Source organism: Panthera leo, chromosome D3 (genome assembly GCF_018350215.1).
Source record: "Panthera leo isolate Ple1 chromosome D3, P.leo_Ple1_pat1.1, whole genome shotgun sequence".
Taxonomy (NCBI): Eukaryota; Metazoa; Chordata; class Mammalia; order Carnivora; family Felidae; genus Panthera; species Panthera leo.
The window spans coordinates 93,204,788-93,213,067 of NC_056690.1; the positions used below are offsets into that span (position 1 = coordinate 93,204,788).

Genomic DNA, 8,280 nt, shown 5'->3' on the forward strand with positions numbered 1-8,280 from the left:
GTTTGGTTTACTTCCTAGGACGGCTTCCAGGAAATAGCCACTCTCGCGGTGTCTGTTTTATCGTTGATTACTTCTTGGTTGGGCGGTTTCAGATTTACAGGAATGGACACGATTATTTGCCTATAACTCTCCGGGGTCTGTTTTCGGGCAAAGAGAAAAGGGGTCCTCACAAGAGGGAGAAACAGCTCGGACACCACGGTGAAGAAGAACGAGCCTGTCCACAGAGGTGCTCTGGGACACAGCATTTCTGTATTTCTCACGCCAATTCACAGCGACAGCTAGCGATCTTCCAAGTGTGCATCCGTAATGGCCGGTGACTCCCCTTCCATTGCTGACTCTAGAGAAAGCCTCGCATGTACGAGGAAGCCATGTGAAGAACGGTCAGCGCAGAACCGTCACAAAGAAAGAAAAACCGGAAATGACCCAAGTGCCCATCGGCAGGGGAACCCTCACTCCCGTGTCAACCTGAAGACGACCGCCACACAGCTGCTGAAATGAGCGATGCGGGGGAGAGGCAGGGAGAGCTCGCGGAGGGAGTGACGCCTCCCCCAGACCTAGTGGGTGAGTGAAGCACCCCCCCACACACACACAGCACCAGGACCTCCACAGCCTGGCGGGGGGTGGGGGACGGGACGGGGGAAGCTCACTTCGGCAAAGCGTCATTCACTTCAGGCAACACGATATTTGCTCTATCTTTAACTTTATGAAAAGCGGTGTTCCACAACCACGGGCTACCCGGCTGGTACAAGCCAAGCGGCGAACATGGGGGTTTTGCTGGAGTTTGCTTAACGGGTGCCCCTCCCGTGCTCACCTGGACACACCTGGAGGCTTCGGAACAATGACAGATGCCAGGGAAGCGAGACCACCGTCCGTGGTTTCACTGGTGATTTTTTACCTAATCGCTTTTGAGTGCTAATAATTCCCCAAATACCCTGTAAACCAACCCGGACTCTCGACTCTTACACCCTGCCGGCACGGCTGTGGGGACAGAAGGTCAAGTGCGTACAGGTGGCCTGCGGATGACAAAGGCGGTCACTCTGCCAGAAGGAGGCGGGTGGAGGGCGGCTGCCCCACGCGGGGACCTCACCTTGCTCCCTCCAGATCCCTCCTGGCCCCGTGACTTTGCACCACACTGGCCCGTGGAAGTCTGTGTTTGACACGAGGCCACATCTTCGATGATTCCCACCCCTAGGGAACAGACTGTGTTGAGAAGGGCGCTGTGCTCGGCACATCATCAACATGCTTGACCCGTTGTCGCCGGTTACAAACCACAGCGTGAGGAGTCAGCCATGGGAAGTGAGTCTGCTTTCTCACTGGTGAGATCTCGGCACCGGAAGAGGGCTCCATCAGGGTAACGTAACACGATCACAGTTTCCCTAAAGATCACCAGGAAAACAAGCTTTTTTCTTTGTAGCTTAGAGTCCGTAAGTTTCCCTACAGAAAAGCACAAAGTGCCCACAAGACTCCAGTGGCCACGTAGACCACTGTGTCTCGTGTGTGACCCGCTAGCTCGTTACACAGCCCCGGGAAGGACGGCTGCAGCTGACACGGTGGACGTGTGGCTCGTGGACATTGTCCCCGGAGCCTCGAAGCGGGTCCCGTGGTGGCCAAGGTCAACGACTCCCTGGCTCTGCCGCCCCCACCGTGGCGCCTTCCCTGGGTCCCACAAGCGCACTTGTGGTCCCGCTTTATACACCTTCCTGAAGTTGTCCGTGCCGGCGAGAAGCCCGCGGTAGGCCTCCGGGTGCGGCTTTCTTTGACAACCGTACAAGGGCAGGGCCGAGCCGGGCCAGGGAACCGCTCACGTCAGCCAGCCAGCAGGTGCAGCAGGCGCAGCAGGCACATCGCGCCCCAAATCCCAGGAAGCGGTGTGAGCATGACCTGCATAGACCCCCCTCAGAAATGCCTGAGATGTTGCTTTTTTCAGTTTATTGATTCATTTTGAGAAAGAGAGAGACCGCTGGCAGGGGAGGGGCGGAGGGAGAGCGAGAATCCCAGGCAGGCCCCGCGCCGTCCGCACAGAGCCCGACGTGGGGCTCCAACTCACGAACCACAAGATCACAACGTGAGCCAAAACCAAGAGACAGACGCTTAAACGACGGAGCCGTCGATGTGCCTCAAGATCTGAGATGTTCTAACTCTTTCTTCCAGACTCCGTGGGCAGGAGCACCGAGAAGGTGTGGGGCGAAGCCCATTCCCGGGGCTGCGATGCAGGAGCTGAGGAAGAGGCGCCCTGACACCCCGGTCTCCGCCCGGGGCCTCAGAACCGGGCACCTGCACAGGCTCTGGGCGAAGGGAGTCACACGGCACGCTGTCCCAGACGGGGCGCACGCTGACACGTGTGGACACCAGATACCAGACGCGGTGTTCCGCGAAGCGGACGGCTTCGTCTCCGGCCCGACACCCCCACTTTGAGGGCTGTTCCTCCTCCTGACGGTCCCGCCCCCTCCCAGACTCTCCCATCACCCCGCGGCCCGCATCCTAAGGGCGGGGGTCGAACCGCGCTCCTCAGATCCGCAGCCCCTGGGAGAACGTGCTCAGGATCGCCCCGCTCCCCCGAAAGCGGATCCACTGCTGCCTGGCTTATGTGCTGGGGCTCTGCACGAAGTGTTATTTGAATAAGGGCTTTTATTTCCTTAATCAATCCCCACCGTGACCCCAAGATGTAAGACAAGCACACTCAACGCGAGGGACCACCTCCTCACCAGTGAGATGGGCCACCTGTGCCTTTCACAGGACGCAGACCCAGGGGGCCGTCCGAGCGCCTGTCAAGCCCCAGCCCCTGCATCCGCCGCGGGCCGGCCCCTCCACCCGCGTGGACACCCAGGGACAGGAGAGGACCAAACCAGCCAGCATTGTCCTTGCAGAGCTTCCCCTACCGTCCCCAGCTGGGCCGTTGTCTCCACAGACGGTCCCCATCACACCGTGGGGGCTCTGCTCCCTCAGCGTCCAGCCAGCGGCCCGTTGGCCCTGCCGGGCGATCCCAGGCCTTGCCCTAAACGTGGCTGGTGGAGCCCGCTTCTCCCAGCTGCACAGAGGGCCCAGTTAGGTCCCACCCCCATCAGAGGGGCTCTGTGTCCCCCCCCAAACTGGGGTCGTGTGACCCCCACGGTAACGGTGGGTGCAGAGGTGATCCCGTGACTCCAAGGGGCCTTCGGCATGACCGAATCTCATCTCTCTCCCTCGCGTCCCGCAAACCTGCCGATCCCATCGTCCAAACACACTCAGGCACGGGAGGCCATCTCCTCGCTGGCCTCTCGTCCACAGCTCGTTTCCAGTGGAACAACCACACTGGCTCCTCTAACCCATCAACCAGGACATGGCCCCAAACGGCCACGTCTCCTCGTCCCTCGGGGAAGAGCAAACATCCTTTCCCGTCCCCACATGGTCCCGCCCTCCGTGACAGCAGCCTGTCCCTGCTCGACGAGGGGCCCGCAGACACACCAGCTGCCGGGCTCTGAGCCGATAACCTGACCTCTGGGGGTCTCACTTCTCACCTTTAAAGTGGGAGGAGCAGGTCCTATCTCCCGCTGGGGCGTTTGTCAAGGCAAAGTCACGGCACGTGGCATCGAAATGTGAATCCTTCACTCTGATGCGGCCCCCCTCGACGGCAGCTATCAGCTCCCACGCGCTGGCTGGCCCCGCCGACGACACAAAGCTCACTCACTCGGACTCCGCGGCGCACGCTCACGTACGCGCTGCATCGGGTGCCGACCCAGCGTGTGCGAGTTGCCTACGGAAACAATATGGGTTGGAAGGAAAAGTCAGCGTGACGTTGCCACTGTTCCTGGGAATTTCCATCCAGGGAAATGCATTCTCAATGACTGCCGTTCGTCGAGTGCTCACAATATCCCTCCTACACCCTTGCTCCAAATGCTGTGTGCGGGCGTATAGACAAAGAAAAGCCTTTATCCACAAAGGGGCGCTTGGGGGCTCAGTCGGTTACGTGTCTGACTCTTGATTTCGGCTCAGGTGGTGATCTCATGGTTTGTGAGATCAAGCCCCATGTGGGGCCGCATGCTCAGCCTCGAGCCTGCTTGGGATTCTCTGTCTCTGCCCGCCCCCCGGCCCCCCACTCTCTGCCTCTACCAAAATGAATAAATAAACTTTAAAAAAGGAAAAGAAAGAACCGCGGCTCCTCAGGTTCGGTCGGTCCTGGACCGCGGACACGGGGCCTATCCGAGCACCTGCGTGGGACCCACCCTCAACCAGGGTGCAGAGCAAGGCCCGCCACCCACAGACCCGACCGGCTCACACCCACCGGACCTCCAGGCCCTGTCTTTCCAGCCTCCAGGCTGGGCTCAGCAGCAGTCAGGGAACAGGAGCCCTTCCGCCCACGCATAAAAAGCTTTTGAAGACAAACTCACGGGGAAGCAAAGCCTGCATCTCCAGGGACAGGGGGGTCGCCCGCTTCCACAGAGCACTCCTCAGGGTCCCGTCTGTGTACCGCCAAGCCGACGGGGAGAGTGCATTACACCTCCTTGCCCGCAGTAACACGGGCTGGACGGACAGCGCCTACCCCGGACTGTGTGACCCGAGGACAGGGCGCCGGTGGGCTCCGCGTCACCACGTGACCGGGATCTGGAGGGCGCGATGAGGGGAAGGTGGCAGCTGGGGGCGGGCCCCGAAGCCGTCCAAGCCGCACCACGGAGGAGCTCGTGCAGGGTGGGGGAGAAGCGGCGCCCCGTCTCACGGCGCCGTGCGTCCTGCTCAGTTTCTGCAACTCGCCGCACGTGTAAATCACACACACGTCCACCGCTGTAAATTTACGTGACTCGATCTTCCGCACCGGCTCACTCACCCCCCACCCCCACCCCCGACACCTGTGCAGCCGGAGGACGCGGCAGGGGCCCGCAGGGCGCTGGGACTCGTCTGTTTCGACGCTCCCGCCGCCGCTGCGGGTCTGGCCTCAGGGGTCCCTCCACCGTGCGCTCTGTCTGCGACCCTCCCCACCTTCACGACGCGCGGAGCCGGGAGCATTCGAAAGGCAGTGCAGTCAGGACACGCGCTGCCGGTGACAGCACAGAAACTACCAGAAACGAAGGCACGCGTCCGCTAGGGACCGGGCTGGATGGGCTGCATCCCGCCAGCACGTCGGACGAGGGGCTCAGCCCAGGGCGGAGGCCCACGGGGGCCCCGCGAGACGCCGTTCACACGGTTAACCGTCCCGAGGGCCCAGACCTAACATTTCCAGCGGCAGCGACGCGAACGGGGACACCCCGCGGCCCCACAAAGAGCGGCCTCGCTTCCCGTTCTCCGAACCCCGGAGGGTGAGTGCCGTCGGCACGCAGACGGGAGCAGGCTCGACTTCCCCGATGCCGTGGACCCGGGTCTCACCTCAGGGTGTTCCGGGTGCGTCCCCGGAGCGGGGGAGGCCCGTGGGCCCCGCGCAGCCTGCTGGCGGTGCCCACAAGAGGCCGCTCCTCCCGCAAGCCGGCCGCCCCCGACTGAGGACACCGAGCGGGTAGGCCCGGGGGGAGAAGGCGGGCGCCTTCGCGGGCGCGAACCCGGACACTGGAGCCTCCCCAGGACGGCGGCTCCGGAGGAGGGCGCGATCCTGCCTGGGAGGCCGCCCGAACGTCCCCCGGTTCCAGCACCAGGACGGCAGATCCGACGCCGTGCGCCCTCCATCCCCGGCCTGGGGGTCGGCCCCGAAGGTGGCGAGGGTCGGGGACTCCGGCTCCGGCACACACGGCCCCGGAAGGAGAGCTGCCCTCCCACTGGGATCCGGTACGGGAAAGTCCCGGAAGTCAACGTGGCGCCGTCCGTTGTACGGGAACCAGAGCCCGCGGTCATGGCAAAAATGACCTGCGTGCCGCACGGCGCCACGCCCGATGCTCCGGGGTCACACACACACCTCCAGAAGTGAAGCCCGGCGCCACCGGAAGCGAGGCCCAACATCACCAGAAGCGACGCCCAGCGCCACCGGAAGCGAGGCCGCGGCCACAGGAAGCGAGGCCCGGCGCCACCGGAAGCAAGGCCGCGGCCACAGGAAGCGAGGCCCAGAATCACCAGAAGCGAAGCCCGCCATCGCCGGAAGGGAGGCCCGGCACCACCGCCCTCCATGAGCGCAAGAAACAAGGTAAAGGAAGCAGCTCATGCCGGTGACCTTCTCCTGAAGCAGGGGCTACAGCTGACACGTGATCCCTGGGCAGGGGCCGGGGGCTTCCCACCGGGACCCTCAACCAACGCTCCCATCCGAGTGAAAAGAAACTTCTGAAAACAGAACTTCTAAAGACTTCTGTACAAGAGGGGAACTTGCTTGTGGTCCGGACTCTTTGGGGTGACTTAGCTGTATTTAACCTGAATTAAAGCCTGGGCTTTCCTGCTTGGGACACATTAGTCTCTTGGGAGTTTGAGTAGCTTGAACCGTACGAGTACAAATGCCCGCCTTTAGATGAGTCATCTCTGGAGAGAGTGGGAACCCTGAGCTGCTGGAAAGGGTCCCGGACCGTGGTCGCCCTGCAGGGCACTCCCAGACCCCGGGCTCCGTCCACACCATCACGTTCACAGTCCCGCTTCAAAGCCCCGGTACAAGCGCCCTGCACTACGGGCCCACCTGGTCAACAATGTCCCGGAAAGCAGGCGACGGCGGACCCAGCCAGCTGCGCGCCGAGGCGGGCATCGTGAATACTGGCCTCTCCCGAAGGCTGATTATGAGCACATTATCTCCGATGTCCATCCCTGCACCTGTAAAATGGGGGCAACAGAACCGACCCGACAGTGTTGTTGGAAGAATGAAAGGAGACAAGAAGCGTGAATCACTTGGTTCCATCCACCTGGCACTGAATTATCTCATCTTCGCTGTAAACTCAGGAGGATTTTGAAGCTACCGCTCACAGACACATCTTCAGGACGAGTCAGGAGGGGCAAGCACGTGCTGGGCAACCACTGTGAGGGGCACATCCTCGGGGATGCAGGGAAAAGGACCATGGCCTCTCACACACACGAGAAACACACGACAAGCCTCAGTTCGCACCGGGGCATTTTTTCCCAAATGGTAGACCCTCGAGATTCAGGGTGAAGTATGGGGAGTAAGAAAAAGAAATAAGCGGTGCATTCAATGAATGGGACAAAGGAAGAGGAACAGGGCTCCCCCTAGAAGCGAGGCCCAGAATCACCGGAAGCGAGGCCCTGCACCCCCGGAAGGAGCAAAAATGCTCCAGGTGCCAAGTGCCAGTGGGGGCTCAGCGGGCGCCCCGACCTCGGTCTGCATCTCCGCGGTGAGCCGCAGACTCGGGACCAAACCACAGAGGGAAGCCGCGGTGCCTCCGTGTTCCGTTGTCCCCGCTCACTCTGCATCCAGCAGCCAATGTAACCAACGCCCCCGGTTTCCCGTGCAGCCTCACGCGAGCCCCAGGCTCCCCACCGCTTAGCTCAAGAGAGGCCGTATCCACATTTGCACCCACCAGGGAGGGAAGAGACAGCAGGGCCGCAGTGACGGTCAGATGACAGACCTCTCTGGCTCTGCCGCCCAATCTCCACTATGCTTGGCCCAGAAACCCCTCGTGAGAGCCTTGGGTGCCTATGCTGTGCCCAGATGGGCCATTCTCGGCCAGGGCAGCGCCACCAGGCCCCTCGGTGCTGGCTGGTAGGCAGGGCGGCTTGGACAGGAGACCACAGGACACAGTTCAGGTTCTCGGACGAAACTTGGGTGTCCGGAGTCCTGATTCTCTCACGCAAGCTGACACCCGGCAGATGGACCCCGCCCCAGCCTGATCTCCATCTAAATCCTCAGACAAGCCCCTCAGACGTCCAGATGGCCTCCAGCCAAATTTAGGTATGCTGGGGGAGGAGGAGGGGCAAGAGGGGCTGAAAAGCCAGAAAGAAAAGAAAATGGGATGTTAGTTTAATATTTTGTTGCTGCCTGAGTTCTCACGATCGTTCGCTAAAAATACTGTAATCAGAGAGGGTGGGTTCAAAATAACGTTGCAAGTGCCACAAAGGTCTGAGATGTCAGATGTAACATACATTTTTCAGTTACACAGATCGGATGCCACGGGGGAAGCTCAAATCCACTCTCAGAAACCATCCACCACCTCCCTCGGATCTAGTAACGCTCTGTGCCCAAAATGGCCTTCGTTCCCACCGAAGAAATTGAAGTCCCTTCGCTTATGTCTGGGCCTGCGCTACGGAGATGTCTATGCGTGTCCAAAGTGCACACACACACAGGCCTCGAGTGAGACACCCACATACTGCCCCGAGTCACTGCATCACAGCCCCTCCGTCCCCATCCTTCCTGAAGGCATACGTTCCACAAATGGACACGCTCACCTCCGT

The 8,280-nt window shown here is 61.2% G+C and overlaps 1 long non-coding RNA gene across 1 annotated transcript; it reads right to left on the reverse strand.

Moving 5' to 3' along the window:
- Nucleotides 1–704: 704 nt before the first annotated feature.
- LOC122203775 lies at nucleotides 705–5,877 on the reverse strand. The gene is made up of 3 exons (XR_006195330.1): nucleotides 5,809–5,877; nucleotides 3,498–3,733; nucleotides 705–1,376 (listed from the first exon to the last, which is right to left on the reverse strand). It is a non-coding gene; the product is annotated as an uncharacterized LOC122203775 (long non-coding RNA).
- Nucleotides 5,878–8,280: the final 2,403 nt, after the last annotated feature.